Here is a 26858-nt window from a genome sequence, read left to right as displayed (position 1 = left end):
TTTCATCTTTCATCCGAGCTGTTCTGGACACAGTGCAGTTTTAGGCTCATCCTCCCGAGCAGCGAGTCCAGGATACTGATGTTTCAGCCGCTATCCTGGATTTCGGTGAGACAGACTCTGAGGCTGCTGGGCCTCATGGCCTCCTGCATCCTGTTAGTCAAACATGCCAGATGGCATATGAGGGCTCTGCAGTGGAACCTGAAGTTTCAGTGGGCAGAGCATCAGGGGAATCTCACCAACATGGTTCAGATCTCTGAGGGAACTGCAAAAGATCTACAGTGGTGGTTAGTTAACTGCAATTGGGTCAGAGGCAGACTCCTCTCCCTTCCCCAACCAGATCACACAGTAGTGACAGATGCGTCACTTCTGGGATGGGGCGGCCATCTGGGAGAGTTGGAGATCAGAGGTCTCTGGTCTCAGGCGGCATCTGAACTCCATATCAATTTACTAGAGCTCCGGGCGATCAGACTGGAATTTAAATTTCTTCCTGTTGTAAAAGGGAAGATGGTGCAGGTGTTCACGGACAACACTACCGCAATGTGGTACTGCAACAAGGAGGGCAGTGTGGGATCATGGACCCTTTGTCAAGAGGCCCTGCGTCTCTTAACATGGCTGAAACAGTAGGACATAATCCTGGTGGTTCAACACCTGGCAGGTTCTCTGAACACCAAGGCGGACAAACTCAGCCTTCGATGCATAGCGGATCACAAATGCTATGTCCACCTGGAGGTGGTGCAAGGACTCTTTCAGCAGTGGGGAGAGCCTTGGTTAGATCTGTTCGCCTCCTCCAAGAATGCTCAATGTCAGCAGTATTGCGCTTTAGAGTTTCCAAGGCGGTAATCACTTGGCGATGCTTTTTGTCCCAAGTGAAGTTCAGGTCCTCCTGTACGCCTTCCCCCCATAACACTTCTGCCCAGAGTTCTCAAGCCGATCAAAAACGACTGGGCCCAAGTAATCCTCATGGCTCCGGACTGGGCACGGAGAGAGTCTGGTATCCGGAGCTTCTGAAAATGAGCATTGATCCTCCGATCAGGCTGTACCTTCGGGAGGTTCTTCTGTTGCAGCAGTAGGTGAAGGTTCTCCACCTGAACCTGTCAACTCTGCACCTTTATGCGTGGAGATTGAGTGGAGGCAGTTGATGGCTTTTGACCTTCCTCCCAAAGTCTGCAAAGTTATTTTGGCAGCCAGACATCCCTTGACAAAAAATGGTATACGCCTGCTGTTGTAAATGTGTTGTATATTATTGTGCAGAAAGATCTATTGATCCTCTTTCTGCTTCTCTTTCTGATATGCTTCTCTTCACACTATTCCTTGCCCATCAGGGTTCTGCCTCGGGTATTCTCAAGGTCTATTTTTCCACCTTATCTGCATTCCTCTGGCTGACTGATCACCTTCTCTGTTCAAATCTCCCACTGTACATAGATTCCTCAAAGGGTTTGTAAATATGTTTTCCCCTATGCCATTTGTCATCCCTCAATGGGACTTAAATCTTGTCCTCACATTTCTTATGTGTGCTCCCTTCGAGCTTTTTCACAACTGCCCCCTCTGGCTGCTCACTAACAAGACAGCCTTCTTAGTGGCAATAACATCTGCCAGGAGGGTGAGTGAGATGCAAGCTTTGTCATCTAAGCCACTGTCTCTCACTATGTATCCAGAGAAGGTGGTTTTTCAGAACACGTGCTGCTTTCCTTCCGAAGGTGGTGACCCCATTTCATCTGGGTCAGAATATCACTTTGCCCACCTTCTTTGGTCCACCGCATCCCTATAAGGAAGAGGAATAACTCCACCGACTGGTTCTAAAAAGAGCACTGTTGTTCTACCTTGACTGCACAAAAGAGTTCAGGGTGAATGATCAATTCTTTGTGGAGTACGTGGGATCAAAGAAGGGTCGGGCAATGCAGAAGTGAATGATTTCATGCTGGATCATTCTCCACATTAAGATCTGCTGCACAATGGCCAAGAAGCAGCCTCCCGAGGGCCTGGGGGCTCATTTCACCAGGGGTAAGGTTGCTACCACTGCTCTAGCACAAGGTGTTCCAGTCCTGAATATCTGTCAGTCAGCAACGTGGACATCCTTGCACACGTTTGCAAAATACTACTGCCTGGACAATCAGGTCCGAAGAGACTGTGAGAAGATTTATCCACATCACACTGCCAGGTGATTAAGGTAGGGTATCTATTCTAAGGTAAGGAATCTGCAGCTAGAAGTCTCTATCAGCTGAACAAGTTGCTTACCTTCTGTAACGCATTATCTGATAGAGACTCTATCTAGCTGCAGATTCCTTACACCCACCCTAGCCTCCCCGCTTTGCAGATTTATCTAATAGGGATAGGGTTTATCCCTTTCAGGGCCCTAGTTTTGCACAGACAAACTGTTGGCTCTATCCATGATGCTGCACTTCTGGCATGGAACTTCGTAGGTAAAAGTACTGACGTACACACGCGGAGATGGTGCCTTTTTAGGCAACATGTGCCTGTCTAGTTTACATGTCCTGGCAGTGTAAAACTCCTAAGTTCGTTTTTACACTACTGTGAGGCCTGCTCCCTTCATAGGCCAACATTGGGGCTGCCCTCATACATTGTTGAAGTGGTAGCTGCTGATCTGAAAGGAGTAGGAAGGTCATATTTAGTATGGCCAGAATGGTAATACAAAATCCTGCTGACTGTTGAAGTTGGGTTCAATATTACTATTTTAGAAATGCCACTTTTAGAAAGTGAGCATTTCTCTGCACCTAAATCTTTCTGTGCCTTACAATCCACGTCTGGCTGGGTTTAGTTGACAGCTCCTTGTGCATTCACTCAGACACACCCCAAACACAGGATACTCAGCCTCACTTGCATACATCTGCATTTGAATGGGTCTTCCTGGGCTGAGAGGGTGGAGGGCCTGCCCTCACACAAAGGACTCCCACACCCCCTACTGGGACCCTGGCAGACAGGAATGAACTGAAAGGGGACCTGGTGCACTTCTAAGCCACTCTTTCAAGTCTCCCCCACTTTAAAGGCACATTTGGGTATAAAATCAGGGCCTCTGCCCTACCACCTCAGACACTTCCTGGAGAAGAAACTTGTAACCAGAACCTGCATCCTGCCAAGAAGAACTGCCTGGCTGCCCAAAGGACTCACCTGACTGCTTTCTGTGAAGGACTGCTGCCTTGCTGTTGCCCTGCTGCCTTGCTGCTCCCCTGCTGTGGTGAAGAAGTGCTCTCCAAGGGCTTGGATAGAGCTTGCCTCCTGTTCCCTGATGTCTCAGGACCAAAAAGACTTCTCTCTTGCAACTGGACTCCTTGTGCGGCGAAAATTCAATGCACAGCTTGCTAAAAACGACACAGAGGCTGTCCCGCGGTGAGAAATTCACCGTACACGGAACCGGAACGACGCCGCTCGACTTCGCAAGGAAAAGATCGACGCGGCGCCTGCGGTGCGACCAGAACTTCGACGCACGGCCCACCAGATCGACGCACAGCCGACCCGGGACGATACAGCCCGACTTCCAGAGGGGAAAGCGACGCAGTGCCTGCCGTGCGGGAGAAATGTCCCTGCAGCTCCCACCGGAACGACGCAGAGCTTGTCACAAGCCCAGGATTCCACGCACAGACCCCGGGGCGTCTGAAAACCCTGCAACCCGAAGAGGATCCACGACCAAGCGCCGGAAATCGACGCACAGCTATCCCTGCATGGAAACTAAACAACGCACCAACCGTGTGCGGCCTGAGAAATCGACACACATCCCTTTGTTTCCACGCTTCTCCTCCTCTGCGGCCCTTTGCAGAGATTTTGCACGCGAACCAGGTACTTTGTGCTTGAAAGAGACTTTGGGGGTCATTCTAAGTTTGGCGGGCGGCGGTCGCCGCCCGCCAAACTTACGCCGCCAAATGACCGCTCTGCGGTCAAAAGACCGCGGGGGCCATTCAGACTTTCCCGCTGGGCCGGCCGGCGCCCGCCAAGAGAGCGCCCGCCGGCCCAGCGGGAAAGGCCTTGCAACACAGAACCCGGCTCCGAATGGTGTTGCAGGGGTGCGACGGGTGCAGTTGCACCCGTCGCGATTTTCACTGTCTGCTATGCAGACAGTGAAAATCATGCTGGGGCCCTATTAGGGGGCCCCAGGACACCCGTTCCCGCCATCCTGTTTCTGGCGGTGAAAACCGCCAGAAACAGGCTGGCGGGAAGGGGGTCGGAATCAAATTCTCCCAGCCGGGGTCGGAATACCACATGAAGCACCGCCAGCCTTCCATGGACAGCCACCCTGGCGGTCTATGACCGCCAGGGTTGGAATGAGGGCCTTTGTTTGCTTTTAAAAGACTTAAGACACTTTGGGGGTCATTCTGACCCTGGCGGCCGGTGACCGCCAGGGTCACCGACCACGGGAGCACCGCCAACAGGCTGGCGGTGCTCCCGAGGGCATTCTGACCGCGGCGGTTCAGCCGCGGTCAGAAAGGGTAAACCGGCGGTCTCCCGCCGGTTTACCACTGCCCTACAGAATCCTCCATGGCTGCGGAGCGCGCTCCGCAGCCATGGGGATTCTGACACCCCCTACCGCCATCCTGTTCCTGGCGGGTCTCCCGCCAGGAACAGGATGGCGGTAGGGGGTTCCGCGGGGCCCCTGGGGGCCCCTGCAGTGCCCATGCCCATGGCATGGGCACTGCAGGGGCCCCCGTAAGAGGGCCCCGCAAAGTATTTCAGTGTCTGCAAAGCAGACACTGAAATACGCGACGGGTGCAACTGCACCCGTCGCACCCCTGCAACTACGCCGGCTCAATTCTGAGCCGGCGTCCTCGTTGCAGGGGCATTTCCGCTGGGCCGGCGGGCGCTCTTTCGGAGAGCGCCCGCCGGCCCAGTGGAAATGTCTAAATGGCCGCCGCGGTCTTTTGACCGCGGTGCGGTCATTTCACGGCGGTACCTTGGCGGACGGCCTCCGCCGTCCGCCAAGGTTAAAATCACCCCCTTTATATCACTTTTCAGTGATATCTCTACATTTACTTATTGCATCTTTGATCATTTTGACCTGCAAATACCCAGTTAAATATTATATATTTTTCTAAACACTGTGTGGTGTATTTTTGTGGTTCTATATGGTGTTATTGTATGATTTATTGCACAAATACTTTACACATTGCCTTCTAAGATAAGCCTGACTGCTCAGTGCCAAGCTACCAGAGGGTGGGCACAGGATAATTTGGATTGTGTGTGACTTACCCTGACTAGAGTGAGGGTCCTTGCTTGGATTGGGGGTAACCTGACTGCCAACCAAAGACCCCATTTCTAACAAGCAGGAATCCACCATGAACACAGATAAAGTAGAACAAGATTTATTTGCTCAATCGGACGAGAAGCGTCTGCTCAGTAAGGCATCCAAGCAGCAAATGACCAATGGAAATCCACTGACAGTTTGCTCCCATCGTAAGCCATTCAAAATATAACATGCACAGTATCACTCTCGTGCTGGCAAGCATCATAAACTTGAACAATAACACATTGATTACACCTTTACAGCCACCTCTTCAATCCTCATATACACAGTGTGTAGGCCAGCTGGAGAGACATCCACTCAGAGCCGTTCGAGGTACATTGTGCCAGATCCTCTCAAGGCTCTTTTGTATGTAGCTGCCTCCTAGCTGGAAGTATGCCACACAGTTGTATTTAAAGATTGGAGATGATAGAATGCCTCATTGAGTTTGCAGCATGTCACCTTCATTTGAAGGAACTGTTGCCTGCTCAACAGATAAGAAGAGATCTGTTTGAGAGTGATGTAATTGAAGCCACTACAAGAAAGCAGAATGCTGAGCAAATGTAGGTGCTAGGCTATTATGAGTAATGCAGAGAAGTTGAGGAGGATGATGAGTCCATCAGAAATGAGAATGCAATTATCCACTACCTAGATGGTCTCTATCTATGTGCTGCATTGTGATCTAACTGGGAGCGCAGAAGAAAGCCATTGGTCTTGATTTGTTTATGTAGCTATTTAGAGATTACTTTCTCAATGATTTTGCTGAGGAAGGGAAAATAGGTGGCTCGTCAGTATTGAGAACTGTTCCTAGGGCTGAGACTAGCTTTCTTCAACACAGGAATGATATGTGCATTATTACGTTTGTGAAGGAAGATGTCTTGTTTGAGGGAGGTATTTATAGTGCATAGTAAGGACATTTGTGCATTTCCAGTGAAGGAGTGCACTATTTCGTGTTTATTTTCAGCACACAGATCAGAGTGTTTTGAGGGTCTCAAGACTTTTCTTAATTTGTGACTTTTATCCTTCTCCTGCTACCTTCTTATCTGACACTGTGATTTCTTTGATCCACCAGGAACTTTATGGCTTGGTATTTAGGGGCAGATTTTCTTTGCAGTGGGGTTTGTTGTAGGCTTGAAGCTTGTTGGGGGGGGGGGGGCAATTTGAAAGTTACCATCTGTGATGGGTTTTCATGACATTGCTATGGTGGTCAAATATCACATCTGTGTATATGTGAGGTCTTCTCTTAGTGAGTCGAACTTCAATGTACTGGTATGAAAAAGGTGACTTGGAGGAGGAGGATCATATAGCTTGACAAGCTCAGGGGAAGAGACAGGTAACAGAGGGCACTGAGTAGAGGACAAACCTGAGAGTTGCTTTTGATGTTTGTCATGAATGAGATGTATTGTATTATATTGTTTGTATCCACGAGTATCTGAACAGTGCTTTTTCCATTGTGTTTATGACTGCATTTGTCAGAATGTTAAAGTCCGTAAGAAAAATATTGTCAGTGTGATTGATTCAGTCCGGGGCAATGAAAACAATAATTGTGTGATTAAAGATGGCATTTGGTCCTTGGGGCTCCGTAGATTAGGTGGAATGTGACTCTATGTGCAGACAGTGTGAAGAGGCATTTGAGAAATTAAGAAGGCTTCACTGAACACTGTCACTGGACAGTGCATTGCTATGTGAAGTTATGGTTCACAGTAAGTCAATTCCCTGCCTTGTGTGGTGGTCAGCACGCTGGATCCAGTATCCTGAAAAAACTAGGATGTCAAAGATGTGTGTTGTAGTGTTGTGGAGAAAGAATTATGTGAAAGAGATTATCTACGTTTAGTGCTGGTATGATGTCTGTGATCTCAGCCATGTGTGAAACTGCAGCATGTAGGTTGAAAAGCTTGTGATGCAGATCATGTGATGTATGTTTTGAAAGGTAGTAAGTGGGTTGCAAATAATGTGTTAAGCAATATATGTGAATTTGGGGATAAGTCAAGGTGTATGTGAAGGAAGATATGCGGATGGCTCAGCTGAGGTGATTGATGCAAGGATTCTGGCCCTTCCCAATATCTTATAAGACAAGACAGTAGTTACTCTTGTCTGTCCTTAGCTTTGGATTCCTTGTCCAGGATACCATTGGGACTTCATTTTGAGTGATCGGAAACCTACAGCTCTCTTTCTCACGAAAACTTGGCTTCATGAGGGATCGGCCCCCAATGTAGCCCTAGCACTGCCCAAAGATTACTCAATAATTAGGTTAGACAGAGACTCTGCTAAAGGTGGTGGAATCGCTATTATCTTCAAGGATTCAGTGAAGATCACCTCTCACCCCCTCCAGCTGCCCGACTGTGAGAGTATGTCTTTTACCATTTTATTAAATCCTCAGTGTAGCTTTTCAGGGGCCTTAGTTTAACGCCCCCCTGGCTCAGTGCAACACTTCTTACAAATATTCCCTGAGCAAATAGCTGAATTAATTTGTAGCAAATCAAATTTTACTATCCTTGGCGACTTCAACATCCATGCAGAAATTCAAGGCAAAAAGCTTCCTATCGGATATGGCCACTTTGGGCCTAATACAATTGGTCAAAGGACCCACATACAATAAAGGTCTTATTATTGACCTAGTTTTTAGTAATGCCACCAGTCTAACAGCCTCACCTCCCACTCCTTTGGCTTGGTCAGACCACTTTTTAATAGCTCTTAACCTGGCCACCCCTGTTGCAGCTAAACCCTCCCAAATTTCAGCTCAGCCCTATAGGCACTGGCATTTACTTAAAACCAGAGATTGGATAAGCACTCTCTCTAGAGACCCTGAAACCTGCCTTAAGGGGAAATATGACTTGCTCCCTGGAGCTATTTAATGACTGGATCACCAAAAGCCTAGATATTGTCCTCCCATATATGGTGAGGGTGAGAGGCCATTTGAAAAAAAGGTGCACCCTGGTTCTCCCCCCACCTACATCTACTAAAGAGGGATTGCAGGTGCCTGGAAGATGGAGAAAAACGTATGATATCACACTGAAAAATGAATATAGGAAAGCCATCAGGCTGTTTCATGCAGAAATTAAATCAGCACAAAGTACCTATTATTCCACTAAAATAGAACAGAGTTCTAACTCTCCTAAAGAGATCTTTCATCTTCTAATACAAATTACTCACTCTCACTCTCATACTCATTCTGTGGAAGCATCTTATAAATACAGTAATAATCTGGGTTTATTTATCATCTTAGACATCTATACGACCTTCCCAATGGAGTCCCCCAGTACTCATGGCTTTACGGAGGAATATACTAACCACACAGCTGTGCTCTCACAGTGTCCACGCTCTCCCCAGAATGGGTATCAACATTATTGAAGACCCTTAAATCTGGCTCCCCACTGGACCCTGCACTCCCTATCATTCTAGCGCAGGCATCATGCGTCATAGCCCCTATTTTGACTGACATGTTGAATCTGTCGTTGTTCAGCAGTTGCTATAGTGAAACCTTTGCTTAAGAAACCTCACTTAGATGCATCTGTACTTAATAACTATAGACCCATCTCCATGTTGCCTGCCCTCTCCAAGATACTGGAAAAACATGTTAACACCTGTTTCTTTAATTTTCTTGAGGAAAATAATATTCTCCATCCTTCCCAGACGGGCTTCAGACTGCTACACAGCACTGAATCAGCAATGATTGGCATCACAGAAGAGGTCAGGAAATGCCTTGATCACAGGCTGGTTTCAGCGATCATTCGTCTGGATCTCAGTGCCGCCTTCGACACTATGGATCATAGTATCCTTTATCAAAGAATGAAGGAGATTGGAATTATGGATAAAGCTCTCAACGGGCTCGCCTCTTTTCTAGAGGCATGATCATTTCAGGTACTAGATCGTTTGTTTCTCTCCAGATGCTTTAACAGCAGCTGGGGAGTGCCACAAATCTCTTCACTTAGCCCTACTTTATTTAACATCTATATGTCACCTCTGGCAAAGATAGTGGAGCCATATGGTCTATCGGTAGTTTCATATGCGGAAGGCACCCAATTGGTAGACTACCTGAAGACTGAGCAAAACTCATCGGAGACGGCACTTGCTCCCTGCATAAGGGCAGTATCTGAATGGATGTTCGAATGTAAACTCAAGTTAAATGGAGATAAGACAGAGGTTATGATCCTAGGATATCCCTCTCAGCCTAATTCTATTTCTCCTTTGTATCACTCCCTAGGAGAGATGCCCCCACCTAAGGAATACATCAAGAGTTTAGGAATATGGCTTGACCCATGGTTAACCATGGATCGTCAAGCTAAGAAAATCTCCTCCACTTGCTTCGGTACTCTAAGACTCCTCAAAAATGTATTTAAAATGCTTCCACTTATCGCAAAGAGACTCATAATCCAGGCACTCATTATTTCTCGCCTGTATTATGGGAATGTCCTGTACATCAGTGCCCCAAAATATGTTAAAAAGAAACTACAAGTTGTGCAAAACATAGCGGCCCATCTTCGTTTCAACGTACCCAGATATGAATCGGCCAAACCTGCCCTCTTTACTTTGCATTGCATTCACAGAGCTCTCCACAACAAAGGTCCCCCGCTCTTACGAATCCTTGCCTCCTTCCATATCCCTTTTAGGCATCTGAGGTCCTCCACGGCGGCCCTTGCTGTAATCCCCATTAATAAAAAAGGCTAAATGGGGTGGAAGATCAATGGCCTTCTTTGGTGTTAAATTGTGGAACTCACTGCCGTTGAGCTTACAACAAACTTGCCATGAGCTTTCCTTCCGTCACCTACTAAAGACCTGGTTATTTTGATCCTCATCTGTAGCCTGTGTTTTGAAGTCTTCCATTTCGGTGCTGGGAGGCCCTTTGGGTAGCCATGTACTAAATAAGACCTCAATACATAACTTAACATACCATAACATAACTTCCTGAAGAAGAAGAGGTCTGGGGCTTCCTTTTGCTGCCTAGATTGTAATTTGTTTGAGTGGCCCTCACTTGGAGCTGCATCTTTACATGCCTTTTTGTGGACAGAACTCCCTGAGGAATGGAATTTCTGTGGCTCTGAATTGCTGTTTGCAAGAAAGTGGATTATTATTTAGGGCGGTTGCCAAATTCAAGGAATAATAAAACTTCATGTCAGTAGGAACTCTCAAATTCACAAACTGAACCCGAGCCCCAACCAACAGCCAGTGGATATGCCACATAGCAGACAAGTTTGGCTAAGGGAAATCTGTGAAGTATTTATGCAGTGCCAAAACAGTAATAACCCCTAACACCAAGCAATACCAATCCCAAACCAAATTAGAAAATTAGACTAAAGTTTTGTAAACAAAATTACACCAAAATGTCAATAATCCAACAGGGGAACAACGAGATATGAGTTTTAAACTTTTTAGGTGAAAATAGCATCAAAAAGTGCTAATGGTAGTTAATGTTCATGGCAGATCGGGATCTAGGCATGATTTGAGTCTGACTTCTAGAGTGCGGGTTGAATACATCAATTGAATTGGTCCCGGTGAAAGCCAGGAAGAAAAGTTTAAAAAAAATTCCATGTCCCACTTCAGCAAATGACTTTGTCACTTTCTGAAAGAAAGGCATTGAAATTTCTTCTATGTTCCAATGCAAAATGGGACTACGTCACCTTTGGAGAAGAAAAACCCTCCCTGTGCGGAATGTTGCTTATTCTGTAGCCTCCACTGTGGAGCCAAAGGCTGGATACCTGAAGCAGGTTGGTCCTGCTAGCGGTCTAGAGCTATGGAGATTTACAGTTGCAAATATTCTAAGCCCTGACTCAAAATAGGACTTTGTAATTATTTGGAGGCACACACGTATCTGTGCAGGATGAAGCTGAAATTCAGTCTAATGCTGTTTAACTACGTGTTGGGTACATTTCCCGGCGGGTCTCACTGAAGGTCTAGTAATCTGAAGGCAAATATTTCAAAAGTTTACAAACTTTCTTTAGGTGCCCAGGTGACAACAGGAGTGCACTTTTAAGGAACCCCAGGAACTGAAGGGTAGGTGCTTACAGTCTCTGATTATCAAGCAGAAGCCAACAGCTAGGTCCAGACAGGGCCAGTTGTCACTAGTCAGCTGGGCACTTCAGGCAAAAGTCCTCATGTAGCTTTTTGTGTTCCTCTATCCACATAGGACGTCAGCCAACTGACACTTGGAGTACATTTCTTTGTCCTTGGTATAAGCAGAAACAAGTCCAGTCCTTATTGGCTTCTCCCAGGTCGCAGACAGCAGATACAGTTCTCTTCTGAACTCCTGCAGGTGCAGAAAGTGTTCTGAGAAGGGTGCTCGCTTTGTATTGGACCTTTATACTCATTCATGTGGATGAAACTTTCCATGGATGGAACTTCATGTAAGTGAGACTTCCTGTGGGTGGCACTTCTGTTGCTTCCTGAGTGATCGTACCTAGTAAGTTATGCTAGCTTGAGGTTGTATCTTTAGAGATTTTCCTATGGGTAGGACATCCTGTTATGTCATGGTTAGTTATATCTTACCTGCATTAGCTTTAATTGCTAATCTTAGAGGATCATTGTTGGTAATGATTGTGTGGATCTCAACCTACAATAAGCCAGACAAGTAGGATACTGACAACCAAATAAAACTTCCTTCTCAGGGCGATACATTTACTGCACCGTAAACTACTCTTCTATGGAATTCTAAACTACTCTTCTACAGTATTTGTTTTTTATTGTTTTATTATAAGTAGAGGGGTTCTGTTTGTGCTTATCTTTGCCAAATTAGCTCTTCCACCAATGAGTTACGTTCCGAACAAGACATTCCTTTTAACAAATTACTGTGGCTTCTGCATTCATGCACCAATTCCATTACAACCACTTAACTGATTAATAGATGCTTACTGCTTGGGTAATGGATCACTGGGACACGGCTTGATTAATAATTGTTGTGGATATATGCCGATGTAAGCAGGGATATCTGCAGTAGCTATTTATCATGTTAATCACCTGGCAACATGTACAAACTATGGAATTGTGCTCGAGAGAAAAGTGGGACTGCTCTGGCTGTCTCCATAGTTAGTTCACAGGTTTAATCAATCATGACTATTATAATTATAAGTTTATTGTTGTGTAGGGCAGATTGATGTACATGCACAACAAATGACCCCTTTGTGTACCTTACAATATTGTCATGCAAAAATGATTCATGAGTTATATACAGTAGTCCTTGATTGATATTCCTCCTCTAAGAATGGTCTTTAACTTGTTCGTCTGGTCTTTGGAGATGGGCCTGTGCTATCTTCAAATACCATAAACAACTCAACTAATTCATTCTACCACCCTTTCACAACAATTCAGAAAAGCACAATTTCTTTCTCAAACTAGATCAAGCAAGATATCACTGGAAAGTCGACCTTACAAAATCCTCATAGCAAGCATTATTTCCTGGAAGCCATCTCATGCAATTTTTGCTACATATTCCTTGCGACAGATGGAAGCTCGAGATCACGTTTAGTATTAACTGGCTTACACATTATTATTCTCAGCATAGATGCTATCACTGCAATGAGAGTTGACAATGACCTGGGCCTGGCCTTCCTGCAGCCTGTCTATCAAAAACAAGTCCAAGAGCAAAATGTATTGGTTAGTCAATTTGAAAAATGGAAAGTGTGCTCAGTTGCGTCCATAATTTTGGGATGTGAATGTCCCCTGCAAAGTAAATGGGCATACCACACACTGTCTGACTGCAAAACTTGTATCTTTTTTATCCTGATATTATGCTAATCTAGTTTGTGTTCAGAGGCCTAGGCCTCTCTATGGGACCGTGAGGTTCAGAATCTGTTCTGTTAACGGAGGGGAAAGACAAGTGTGCATTTAGAGCTGACATTAGACTACTTTCCATATCAAGGGGTAGTCACATAGAGCAGTGGTGGAAGTGTGCACATTATTTATGTATCTTTAGTATGGCCAGACGTTTTCTTTGTGTCATGAGAGAGTCTGCTGACCACTCTTGTTTTAAGTACCACTATATATCCCTTATATTATGATGACATTTACATGTGCATGTTGAATACTTGTATGTGCAATGGATGTTTCTGGTGGGAGTCTTAGTGCTAAGACCAGTGGGATCCAAGTTGGATGGCTCCTGGTTTATCATGACACAAAATGGAGGGTGGATACAGCTTTGCCAGACAGTAGAAGCATAATCACTGTATTCCTGTGACTGAAGTGAATGAGGATGGAAACAGAGGCACTTCTACAAATTCAGTGTTATCCTTGTTGGCAGAGAGACACAAATGAGTTCTTCCTGAGTACTGCCACTTAGTAGATAGTAGGAGTGAGCGATGGGGCTGCAGTTTCTGTTGTTCCAGGTGAGAATGTTTCTAAGTAGGGCTTAGCCTTTTATCAGTCCCTTATTACTGCTTTGGGAAGGCTAATGACAGCTAAGTGCAGATGTCTCACACTTCCTTATGTCCTTGCTGTCGATACTCCTGCTTGGAGCCAGCATAATTGCTACCTGCTTTGAGAGTCATCTCCTTGCACAGTGACTGCCTGAGATGTAGCCAGAAAATGACATTTGAGAAATTTGAACTGAAATCAGTTCTGAAACTTTTGACAGTGGAACCACATCTCCTCTCTAGAAATTAGCATACAATTATGGTTCAAACTGCCCGCTTCTTTCCATTTCCACATTCTATTTCACCAGGAAGGGAGCACTCTGCACAGTACTCATTGGACTTCTGTGTGATCAGGGCTGGTGTCAGCATGGAAGCAAGTTTCCAAGGGTGAGAGGATATCACCTAAATTTAGTACTTTCTGTTCAGGGAGCTGGGATTCTTCTGAAAAAGGACCCTGCAGGAGAAGAGACTCTCCAGGATGAGACACCAGTGTGAGGAACACATCCATGAGTGACCCACATTATAAAGGGTTTGCTCGGTCTTCTCGCTGCAGCATACAGGAAAACATTTCAAGTACCAAGCATCATTATATTGCCTTGCATCCTATCATGTGCCTGAAAGTGTGGTCCTGCTGCCATCAGACCCAAATTTCTCTTGTTGCTGTCGGAGCAGAAGCCTGTATCAGGACAGAGGCCTCAGCTGCTGAAGACACCCACCCATGGATTACCCAGACTGAAGGCTGCAGCTGCTGTAGCCAAGCACCTGTTTGCTCACGTCCTGGGATACTGCTACTGCTGAACGGGAGTGCCATGGGAGCTTGGTGCACGGACTCCAACTAGCAGCTTGTGATGTGAGATTCTCACAGTTAGAGTCACAACCGTAGGAGCAGAAACACTGCCTGCACCCATCTGCAATACCAGAATTGCATCTATAATCATAAAGTAAATACGATTACTATCCTGTATCTTAGAACCCTGTTGAACTTTTAGTATATATTTATTTTTGCTATGAGATTACAGTGCTTTGTTTTAATTAAAAGATTTACACAGGGCTTGGCAATATGTTATGCCTGTTAGTTGTTTCTTGAGTTCTGAGCTCTTGTTCCCCCACTACCTTCCTGAGAAGCCTTTGTCTGCTCACCTTCACTACTGTGAGAGTCAATTATGAAAAGGGTACACTTAGCCCAGTTTGCAGAGGCATAGGAGCCTTAATTACCATGGGTGTTCTGTGGCCTCCTGGATGAGTTCTGATATATAACTGCAGATAATTACCCTTCACTTCTTCAACAACTAATGGTCTGAGAGGGTAATGGCTGGGTCACAGAAGAAGGGAGGGCATCTTGCAATGTGCCTTCTTATGTCACAATGTTCAATGTTAGGTGGAGACTCGCTGTCCATTTATGTTAGTCACCCTCACGGTGATGCATACATAGCCCTGTATTGCGGCAGATATTCAGAAAATTGGGAACCAAGAAATTATCCCATTAGCCCCCGCTATCTTGAGAAGGTGTGCAGTCTAGTTTTCCAGCACCCTCGTGTTGCCACCAGCGACACGCTACAAGTGGGTCCGAGTTCTCTTGTCCCAGATAAAAGCACATAAACAGGGATGCCAGTCAATATTCAGACCCTGGTGATGTTGCAGAAGGTTCTTAAACCAAGACAAGACCTGGGAATAATAAGTACGGCATAGCCAACACATTGGTAAATAGGAGGGAAAATTGTTCCTCATTGACAATTAGTACTTTTGACCATTTTTTACAACAGAGTGTGACTACAGGCTCGTCTTGCCACCATAGAATCTATGGTGCAAAGTCCTTTATTATTACCTGTTATAGTTTCTCAGTGTTTGTAATGTCTGACATATATGTGCTGAACCACAGTTTGATCACCATTTTATATAAAGGTGTTCACTTGAAACACCTTTGGATAATCCCATGTTTATTTTGTATGGGGTGCTAACACCCTGCGGTGCTTTCATAAAGCCTTTGTATAAATCACTGCATGAGATATAATGCGTCTGGGCTGATTAACCTCTCCGTTATGCGTTATAGGTATCAAATACTACCATCAGGTAGGTGTTATGTGTGTTACAGCAAGCAGAGTGTGTGTACTGCTTACACCCTGTGGCTAGTGCACCATTTTAACTAGGAGTAGAATCAGAGAGATAGATCTGTGGTCCTGAAGAAAGCCATGGGGAAGAGTGGCTTGAAACATGTCGACCTAGCAGAAACTGAGGTAATTATAATCACTAGTTTTTCTGTGCATCTTCCCTTTTTAACCATACCACTTGAAGGATGAAATAAAACATCAGTTTCCGACTAAGCAGGTATTTTTAACCCACTCAATATCAACCCCTCAAGCTCCAATGGAACTATCATATGGTAGTAACCAATTAGTGCTCCAGTGTCTTCCACTGGTAGTAGCAAGCACCGTTCTGGAATGGAACTAGAAGGACTCAATGATGAAGCATGCCATCAAGGGTTAACCCTGGTGGGTGAGGGTTAGACGACAAAAAGCAGTGTGTTTTTTTTTTTTTAACCTGTAGCAGATACCGCATAGAGAACGGAGTAGGGCTATCTTTTTTCAAGACAGTAATCAGTAGGAGGACGGGCCACTCTGGACATTCCTTTTACCTCCGTCTTTCTTTGATATGATATTTACGGAATCTTGTAATTCTTCTTCTTCTTTCTGTCATTATTTGTTTCATATTTTAATATGTTTCTATGTCTTTCTTGTTTGTTTCTTAATCTCCTTCCTTCAGTTTGTGATTTTCAGTTTCTCTTTCCTTTCATTCTTACTCCCTTTTGTACTTTCCCCTTCCTTCTTTTCTTTCTCTCAACCTTTCTCTTCTTGTTTCTTCCTTTATGTTTTTTTGTTTTTGGTGTTGATTGTGCTGCATTTAAAGCTGAAGAGTTGACGTGATTCAGGAGCCTAACTTCCGTTGTCTCGAGCAATTTTAAGGGATTCATGTGGACCAGATGGACAATGTGACCGGGTAACTAGAAACACCATGTCACATGCAACTACTGAGTTTTTGTCATCACGTAAGGTGACTTAAATGCAAAACAATTTGTGAATCCAAACCCTATTGTCTGACCAAGGGCGTATTCACATACTTATGCAGGGCATGTTATTACGATTCAGAACTTCGTCACACAACTTAAAAACAGTAAAATGTAACTTTATCAGCCACCTTGTAATCTGAAAGGTACCTCATTTAAAGTACTGCTAGTAAAAATCAATTTGTTCGTTGCAATCTTCTAAAATTGAATTGTACTAGGCAAACCACTGTATCTACATTAGCCTAAAGTTAAAAATATGTTTAAAAAAAAGTTGTGCATATTTTAGAACTGTATCAATACAGATTCACACCCTTCGTTCAGTCACTTTCTAGTTTCTGTAACCTTGCCTCAACCACATGCACTACAAGCACTAACAAAATAATGTACTGGAAGCAGCACGCCGTCGGGAGTTCAAATCCCACTAAGGGCAACTCATTCTTGCATTAGTTAGTAGTAAATTGAATATCAGTTGGCTAGGTAATAGCAACTAACAGCTATCAGAGATCTCAGAGATGGCATGAGTATTGGTATTATGCACGATATAAAAAAGTTATTTTTATTAACTGATATTCTGCTCTGTGTAATGTAGGTAGAGTGCCATTACTCTGTTTGTTACAGGCCTCGCTCACACGCAGAGCCAACTTGTATTAACCCAAATTTTACAGTAAAATAAAACAGTTATTGAATTTGATAAATATATTACGCCATTGTATCCTTCTGTTCAGCATTCTTTAACTATTTTTATCGGTACATTTCATGCCCTCTTAGAAAATATAAAAATGCTGAGTGTAGTTTTTACATACGATGCTAATTAACCGTTGTGCCTCATCGAACTCCATTCATAACATAAGAGGTGTAAGCGGGATCGAACAAGTTTATCTTTCAATTATTTATCACATATTCATTTCATCACCTCTAGTCCTCACGTGCAAATTATAAAGTACGGATACATTTCAATTACCTATATTTATTACAAAAGTGTAACCTCCTGGGATGGGCTACACAATATTGACATGTTTCACAACTCAGTTTCTAAAAAATAGATATTATTCCATAGCTAGTGAATTCAGGCATGGAGTGTTTGTGAATTATAGGGATTCAGCAGTTAACAATATGTAGCTCTTGCCCATCATTCGAAATAGCAGTGTGCAATTTCTGGGACGGTCTTAGTTTCAAGGATATTGCTGATGTTTTCAATGTTTGAGTCCCCCTCACCCACCAACGCCCCTGCTGCCCCGTGTGCCTGGGCCCCCAGGAAGTGGCTGTATTTCGATGCTTCCCCTGAAAATCAGAGAAGCGACATCGAACAATGCCCAGATGTTCAAGGGCAGGGCAATTTACGATTGAACTGTAGTCTACGAATTTCTGGTATAGTGTATCTTCACGCGCCCCGGTCTTAGTGACACTAGAACACGAGCATGGAGAGCACCTGCGTGCAATATATCCACATGATCAGTAGCAGTGATGGGACGCTGAAATTCAGTTGCTCAGCACCGGCTCTTCTCGTTGACACATCAGTGCTTTCAAATGAGCAATCCTCCTACTTCTCGGATGACAGTACCATACTGTTTTGAGCGAGTTAATGTGGTGATCGCCAACATAAATGCTCCAGTGACAGATCTGATCTCATGTAAAGAGTGCAGTAATGCTGTCCTCTGTAGATGTGTCACAGAACTGTGTTAGATAAGCAGAGAGTCGTAGCACAAGGGAAGCGTTTTTACTGCTAAAGATGCTCTCAATTTCTCTGTGTATCTTGAATACATCACTAAAGTGGTTTTCATGCAGAAAGAGCCTTGTATCACAGTAAAAGGCAGAGAGAAACGTCGGGAATAGAAGAGTGAAAATATTTTCAATATTTTTTTTATTGCAGAAAGACCAATGTGTGTGCAAACTACCTGGAATGGGATAGCGTGCATGTCACGAGTTAATAACTTACTAGTTAGACCTTGGTAAATTGTGATTTTTTTGGAGAACCTACATTTGCTCCCAAGAATTGCGAGCTGGATATAGGATTCATCCTGTCCAGCATTCCAACCATATGTTGTCTGTTTTGACTAATTATCATTGCATAAGGATTGATTTAGGACATCCTATAGCCATTCTTGTGTTTAGAGTCTTTCTACCATACAATTCAAAATCTGGATTGCTCCAATGCAAACTTGGATAACCAAGACTGTTCTAAGTGTGAATGCTAGCACTCAATCAATCAATCAATTTTTTTTATAAAGCGTGCTACTCACCCGGGAGGGTCTCAAGGCGCTTGGGGAGCGACGGTAGGAGGGTCACTGTTCAAACAGCCATGTTTTGAGGTTCTTTCTGAAGAGCAGGAGGTCTTTGGTTTTGCAGAGGTTGGTGGCGAGGGAGTTCCAGGTTTTGGGGGCGAGGTAGGAGAAGGACCTGCCTCCTGTGGTGGTGCGTTGGATGCGGGGGACTGTGGCTAGGGCGAGGTTGGCTGATCGCAGGTTGCGGGTGGGAGTGTGGAAGTTCACTCTTTCGTTGAGGTATGTCGGGCCGGTGTTGTGGAGGGATTTGTGTGCGTGGATGAGGATCTTGTATGTGATTATCTTGTTTATGGGGAGCCAGTGAAGGATTTTGAGGTGTGGGGAGATTCGTTCGTGGCGGGGGAGGCCAAGGACGAGGTGTGCAGCTGTGTTCTGTATTCTCTGGAGTTTGCGTGTGAGTTTGAGTGTGGTGCCGGCGTAGAGGGCGTAACCGTAGTCTAGTCTGCTGCTGATGAGTGCATAGGTGACTGTCTTCCTGGTCTCTGGGGGAATCCATTTGAAGGATTTTTTAGAGTTTGGAGTGTGTGGAAGCAGGAGGAGGTTAGAGCATTGATTTGCTGTGTCATGGAGAGGGAGGGCACCAGAACACCAGGGCCTCTATTACAGACTGGGCACACTGACCTGGTGTCAGTTGCATCTTTCAAAAGGTGTACCATGTGGAGACCTGCACACTTAGCTGAATTATCATGCATGCACTATTATCGTGTATGCAATGCCCCCAGGGCAGCTGCAAGCTCCCACCAGCCCTGAGGGCAAGCACATTCACTACTTTTTAAAGAGAGAACAGAGATCCCCCTGGAGAAGGATGCAGTGAGTAACTGCACCCACCCACAGGGGGATATTTAGGGGTTCCATGGGGCCTGCTATTCATGCATTAGAGGCTGCCTTGCGCCACTTTTTTGTGGTACCGTGCCAGTTCACCTTCAAAGGGTCTTTTGCACCATTTTCCATAATTGTGTATGAGCACAGACGCATCTGGCTATTTCAGATTCGTAGAGGCACACATCTTTGCAAGACATGGTTTCAGTGTACTATTCATTTGCTCTGCCAATCCAGATGCTTCAAGTTGATAGCTACAGTGCAACTTCTGCTCAATGTTTAAGGCTAAACATAGTATTTTTATCACTTCGTTATTGGAGTGGCTTCCTCTATCTGATTCTAATGAGGCTGGAAATCTGAACCTTGGTATCAATTCTCTAAGCAAAAGCTTTGCAACTGTGAGACTATCATTCCTACGTGTAGGGTAAGCTACAATCCAGTGACCAAAAATACAAAAAATCACCAACACAAATCTCAAACCACCACACACAGGCATCTCTCATGAAATCCATTTGCATTCTGTTAAATGGCCCTCCTGCTCTTCCAATGTGACTCAAGTTGACAACAGTTCTTTTTCCCACATTATTCTTTTGGCAGGTGACACATTTGTGACAGATTGCTTCGGCAACCAGTCTAAACGTCAGATTAAACCAACATTTTTTTAAAGTTCGAATCACTGCATCTGTGCCAATATGTGCTTGACCATGATAATGTCTTGCCATTTGCATCAGTAGACAGTTTGGTAAGACTACCTGTCCTTCAATAGTGACCCAAAGACTATCTGTATCTCTTTGAACACATTTTAATTTGATCCACTCTCTCTTCTCTTCCTCTGACACATTTTCTTGGAGAGATTTTATTTAATCCCACATATCAATTGTGGTTAACAAGTAATTTGCATTTGTTTCCTCATTTCCAGATTTCTGACATTGTTCATTAATCACAATAGAATGTAAAACTTGGGGGCATATTTATACTCCATTTGCGCCGGATTTGCGTCGTTTTTTTTTACGCAAATTCGACGCAAAACGAACTCCATATTTATACTCTGGCGTTAGACGCGTCTAGCGCCAAAGTTCATGGAGTTTGCGTCATTTTTTAGCGTGGACACCTACTTTGCGTTAATGATATGCAAGGTAGGCGTTCCCTTCTAAAAAATGACTCCGAGGCATGTGCGCCGTATTTCCACTCCCGGGCAAAAATGACACCCGGGAGTGGGCGGGTCAAAAAAAATGACGTCCAGCCGCTTTTGCGTAGTTTTTTAGCGCCTGGTCAGGGCAGGCGTTAAGGGACCTGTGGGCTCGGAAGGAGCCCAGAGGTGCCCTCCCATGCCCCCAGGGACACCCCCTGCCACCCTTGCCCACTCCAGGAGGACGCCCAAGGATGGAGGGACCCATCCCAGGGAACTTAAGGTAAGTTCAGGTAAGTATTTTTTTTTTTTTTTTTGTGGCATAGGGGGGCCTGATTTGTGCCCCCCTACATGCCGCTATGCCCAATGACCATGCCCAGGGGACATAAGTCCCCTGGGCATGGCCATTGGGCAAGGGGGCATGACTCCTGTCTTTGCTAAGACAGGAGTCATTTCAATGGGGTTTGGGAGTAAAAATAAATGGCGCAAATCAGGTTGAGGTGAAAATTTTGCCTCAGCCTGACTTGCCCCATTTTTTGACGCCCAAGCTCCATATTCCTCTACGCCGGCGCTGCCTGGTGTAAGTCTTTTTTTTTTACACACACCAGGCAGCTGCGCCGGCTAACGCTGGCTAACGTCATTGAATAAATACGGCGCCTGCATGGCGCTTCAGAATGGCGTTAGATTTTTTGACGCACAACTGCGTTGGCGCAGTTGTGCGTCGAAAAGTATAAATATGGCCCATAGTATTTAGCAAATTGATCTGCATCAGCATTTCCTCTTGAAACAAAATCATTTGATTTCTGGTGTGCACTGAATTTGACCTCAGCAATCTTCTCAAGTAAATGTAGGGCTTGTAACAAATCACGAATCCTATCACCATTTCTAATTGGTGAACCAAAAGAGGTCTTGAAACCTCTCTATGACCGCAATTGGCCAAAATCATGGACAATTCCAAACCCATACTGACTATCCATAAGCATTTTAACTTTCATCTGTGCACTAATACAACAGGCTCTTGTAAGGGCAACTAATTCAGCAACTTGTGCAGAAAATACTCTTTGAAGCCATGAATCTTCGAGTATACCATATATTGTGGTCACAGCATAGCCAGTTTTCAGTATTCCCACATTATCTCTTACACAGGAACAATCCACAAAAATAATTTCAGTATTCTCTTCTAGCAGGATATCTTTAATATTAGGTCTGGGTTTTGTACACAATTCAGTAACCTCCAGACAATCATGTTCAACTTCTTTTAGTTTCTCAATTTCAACATTGTCAATAGGGAGTAAGGTTGCTGGGTTAAGCACTGTGCATCTTTTCAAGGTAATGTTTGGAGACCCTAATATTATCAGCTCATATTTAGTAGGCCTAGAATTTGTGAAAAACTGGATTTTCATATGGGTAAGAAGAACTTCAATAGAGTGAGGGACCAAAAGAGTTAAAGGATGTCCCACCACAATAGCTTCACATTGTGATATAGAAGTACCAACTGTTGCCACAGCTCGCAAACAGCCAGGTAAAGCTGCTGCGACTGGATCCAAAGTAGCAGAAGAATATGCTACAGGGTCTTTTACACCAGCATGTACCTGTGTAAGAACAGACAATGCACATGAATCTTTCTCATTTATAAATGGTTTTGTGTAGTCAGGCATTCCCAAAGCTGTTACTCTGCACAAACTCTCTCTCAACTCGCTAAAAGCTTTTATGCATTCTTCATCGAAGGGTATTGGATCTGTTATGTCCTTGTGGGTCAGTCTCTGTAATGGCTTAGAAATAACAGAAAAATTTGAATCCATTGGTGACAATAACCCACCATTCCCAGAAACATCCTGACATCTCTTCCTGTGACTGGAGGATTTATCTGCCTTTGGAAGCTTTTCTCGCACCTTTTTCTATTTGGTGCCCCAAATATTTCACTTCTTTCTGACAGTACTGTAATTGCGTTTGGGGACACTTTATGTCCATTCCCTCCCAAATGATTCAACAGAGCAATTGTGTCTTGCCTGCATGCTTCTTTTGTCATTGAAGCAACCAAAAGATCATGAAATGTACTGAACTAATGCTGATTGGAAAGACATTTCCAATGGTTCCAAATTATTTTCAACACCTGATTAAATATTGACGGTGATTCTGAAAAACCTTGTGGAATTTTGCACCAACTGTAGACCGTACTACAGAATTTAAAAAAGAAAACAAACTGACTATCCTCATGATGAAGCACAGAGAAAAATGCTTGTGAAAAATCTACCACGTGAACCATTCTGCATCACATGGAATCTGAAACAAAATCACTGCTGGAGTCGGTACCACTGGACAACATTTTACCACTGTATCATAAATTTTCATTAACCCATAATAGGCAAATTAAATGAGGTGCTCAGCACTTCTTTTAGAACTTCCTGCTTCACAAAATCTTCAATTACAGGAATTACTCCTTCATTCACATCTGGTGCCTTGTGATATTGTGATATCTGTGGAAAAACTACAATAGGTTTGACTGTGACTTTAACTGGTTCAACTCCTTTGAGGAGAGCAATATCTTTTCCAGATAAATCCCAAACTTTTAAATTAACTGTATCCTGTAAATCAGTTGGCAGATCTTTTAATGTAAAAGCAGGATAGAAACTAATCAGTGGAAACTCTTAATTCACTGAATCACATTCAGTTTGCATAGATGAATCATCATCATCATCATCACTATTCGTCTGAATAGTTTGAACAGGTAATCGTTTTGCACAATAGATCTCCTCCTAACAAGGAAACTGGACTTGAGTCGCAAACTACAAATTTGTGTAGTCCTTCAAAGTTTCCAATTTTAACAGGGACTGGTTCAGTAATCGGGTTTGTCAAAAACTGATTTGCAACTCCTACAATCTGGATTGTTTTCCCAGAAAGTGGCACATTAGGAACTTCTACTGTTCTCACTGCAGAGCGTGTATATCACTTCTGCTCCAAGGAACATGTACAAAATTCCCTCCTGGAATTTCTTTCATTGAAAATACTTTTACTATGTTATCAGTCTACTGTACATTAGTATTCAAATTCACAGACTCCTTTTTCTTCTGATCTCTTTTCTTCACCCATCTGGCTTCCCATTCATCTAATGCTCCTCATAATTGGATATTCTGAATTAATTCTTTAATATGAATCTTCATTCCTGGTATTCTCATGTTCTCAAAATCTTTTCAATCATATTCCAACCTGTAACTTCTTCTCAGTTGCTTTATTTTCTCAAGATCAAGGTCACATTTCTCTGCAAGGTCTGCTAATTTCTGGTGTATCTCTCCTGCTCTGTGTGTAACAATTTTACATGTGAAGCGTAACTTATCTTCATTATGCAAATCTATTCTGTTTACATCAATTGATCCCTCAATTATTTTATTTGTTTCTCATTTAAGCATTGCCATCCCCTCTCAGTATTTGCCTTCGTCTTCTTTTTACTTATCTTTTCTAGCCAGTCTATAATCTGCTGAGTAGTCAAACCTTGCAAAGAAACTTTATTATTATTTACATTGGGTGTGTTATTATTTACATTTGGTATGCCCTGTGGAGTCTCTGGAATCTGTGAAGTCCTAGAATAACTCAAATCAATTAGTGGACCTGTTTGGTTCATTGGAGACATGAATCCCGTATGAACATTTAGGCCCATATTTATACTTTTTTAGCGCTGCATTTGCGTCTTTTTTTTTACGCAAAAGCAGCGCAAACTTACCAAATGCAATTGTATTTTGTAAGTTTGCGCCGATTTTGCATCAAAAAATGACACAAATGCGGCACTAAAAAAGTATAAATATGGGCCTTAATCTCTCCATTTCTGCATTTGAATTAAAAACATTCTGTACATTATTCTCATTACTTACTTGGGAAAACAATGGTACAAAAGGCCCAATAGTAACAGGTACTGTTAATGCTTCTGGACTTGCCTTAAGATTCTGATTTCTTGAGTATATTACTCCTGAATTCTGAACTGTCAAAATTGAGAAACTCATCTGTGAACTTACAACAGGTGTGTACCTCTGAAAATTCTGAACCTGTACTGGAGACACTAAACTAGGTGTACACTCCATCTGGCACATCACCGGTTTCTGGTAAGCCTGTGCTATCTGTGATGACTGTGCAATAGGCCCTGTTATACTCGATGTGGAACTTGCAACAGGAACAGTAGGATAGACTACAGGTCAGACAGTCTGAATCATAAGTGTCTGAGAAACAGTAACAGCAGGAACATTCAGAGCAACCTGTACTTGAGTCTGTGTTACTACAACTGGAACTGGAGCACTTGGATCAGTACTAGTAGTTGGACTTACCTCTTGTGCTACAGAGAAGAAGTGCGACTTCTAAGTAACTACATTATAAATTCCTCATCATAAGTCAAAGATTTTCTAGCTTCAACTGACTTCAACTCGTCGTCTTCAGAAGAGTCTGTATATTTCCTTTTAGCCTTTTATTTTGCACTGCTCTTTTTCTCTTGTGTAATTGCAGGAAATATGTTAATTCCCTGTAAAGTCTCAGTTCTCCAAAATGTCAGCTCATTGTCCCATCTAGCTTCTGCTAATGTCTTCTCCGCTTTTCTCGTTCTTCTCTGAAATTTTAATTTCTCTTGTTGTCTGGCCACTAATTATTAAGTAGCCAAAGCTTCAAATTGTGCTGGTCTTGGAGGAGGTTTTAAATCTTACAACACTTTTCTCAAATTTTCTAAAATTCTCATATTAAAAGTTCCATGGAGAGGAAACGCTAAACTCCCTTCCTTCTCTGTAATTTTGCACCAATGTTTTAACCAAAGACATGCTCCGGTACCTTTCTCCTCAATTACAATATACATCAGAGTACCTTCTGAAGGGCAAATTTCTCCTACTCTAGCTAGAATATATTCATCTCCCCTTAGCGCACTCTTTAACGCTTTGAAAAATTTCAGTTTTACTCAAATTTGACCCAAAACTACAATTTATATTTAAAACAGGAAGTAATTCAATCCCAAAATCCAAATTTTCGCTTGCGTCTCTCAACCAATAGCCCTTCATGGTTGTCCACCAATCCATTCACGAGCTTCCTTTCACCAATCAACATATCTCAGCACGGACCTATGTGATGTCACTCTTACACACACGAGCTGACAAAGTCTTGTGGCTTGTCCTCCTGAAACTCAAATATCACAAACTAATGCAAAATATTGCAAGCACTAATAAAAAATCAACACACCAACTTGTCTGCTTGCTACAGGTAAAGGACACAAACACTGCAGAAGCCTCACAGAATTTTTGATTGCGGCATTTAGCTCTGACAACTACTCATTCAACTTCAGCTTTCTCTGACTCGCAAGGAAAATTTGACCAGCAAATTCTACCCTTGACCAAATACTAGATCCTCCCTGTGCACTCAGGAATCAATAATATTGGTCAAACTAACACTCCCCTTTAACACGCACTCTAGGAATTTTGTCAATCACTCCCATCAACCTACTAAAACAGACAAGTGACAACAAAAAAAAAACCTAAGTATCTCATATACTTGTATCAATACTCTGGAGTCTTAGACCACGCACGGTCCGTACATCAACAACCACGCGGGCAATTTTTGAGCACAAAGCTCCACACACAATTGAAGTTCGATGACTTCCCTACATGCACCCTTTGGAGTAAGCACACTTCCTAACAAACTACATTGGAGTACGACAACTCCCTAATTCTCACAAACATGACAATTCACCTGCGATTTGCTTAAGCAGTGCAAAATCCTAACTGAATCACAAATCACACTAGGAATGCTACAAACATGCATCGGCAAAATCAAATCCATCCAAACAAGCACTGGCAAAAGCAAACTCCCAACATTTTGAATTTTAAACAAGCACTGGTAAAGCCAAATCTTCATTTTTTCCAAATGACATATAATCAATCACCTCCTACTGGGACATAGCCAAACCTCTCCATATTGAGACAAAACCATTCTTCTGTTGGCACGTCTTACCTTATATTTGTTTTAATAATTCATT

General features: G+C 43.5%; 1 protein-coding gene across 1 annotated transcript in view; it reads left to right on the top strand.

Annotated features, from left to right (window-relative positions):
• The window catches only part of COL19A1 (collagen type XIX alpha 1 chain), a 2318824-nt gene that overhangs the window by 2113961 nt on the left and 178005 nt on the right, over nucleotides 1-26858 (top strand). The gene's annotated exons all lie outside the window — the stretch shown is intronic.

The sequence above is a fragment of the Pleurodeles waltl genome, chromosome 5 (genome assembly GCF_031143425.1).
Source record: "Pleurodeles waltl isolate 20211129_DDA chromosome 5, aPleWal1.hap1.20221129, whole genome shotgun sequence".
Taxonomy (NCBI): domain Eukaryota; kingdom Metazoa; phylum Chordata; class Amphibia; order Caudata; family Salamandridae; genus Pleurodeles; species Pleurodeles waltl.
Note: the sequence above shows the minus strand (reverse complement) of the source record. Positions and strands in the feature narration are given on the sequence as shown.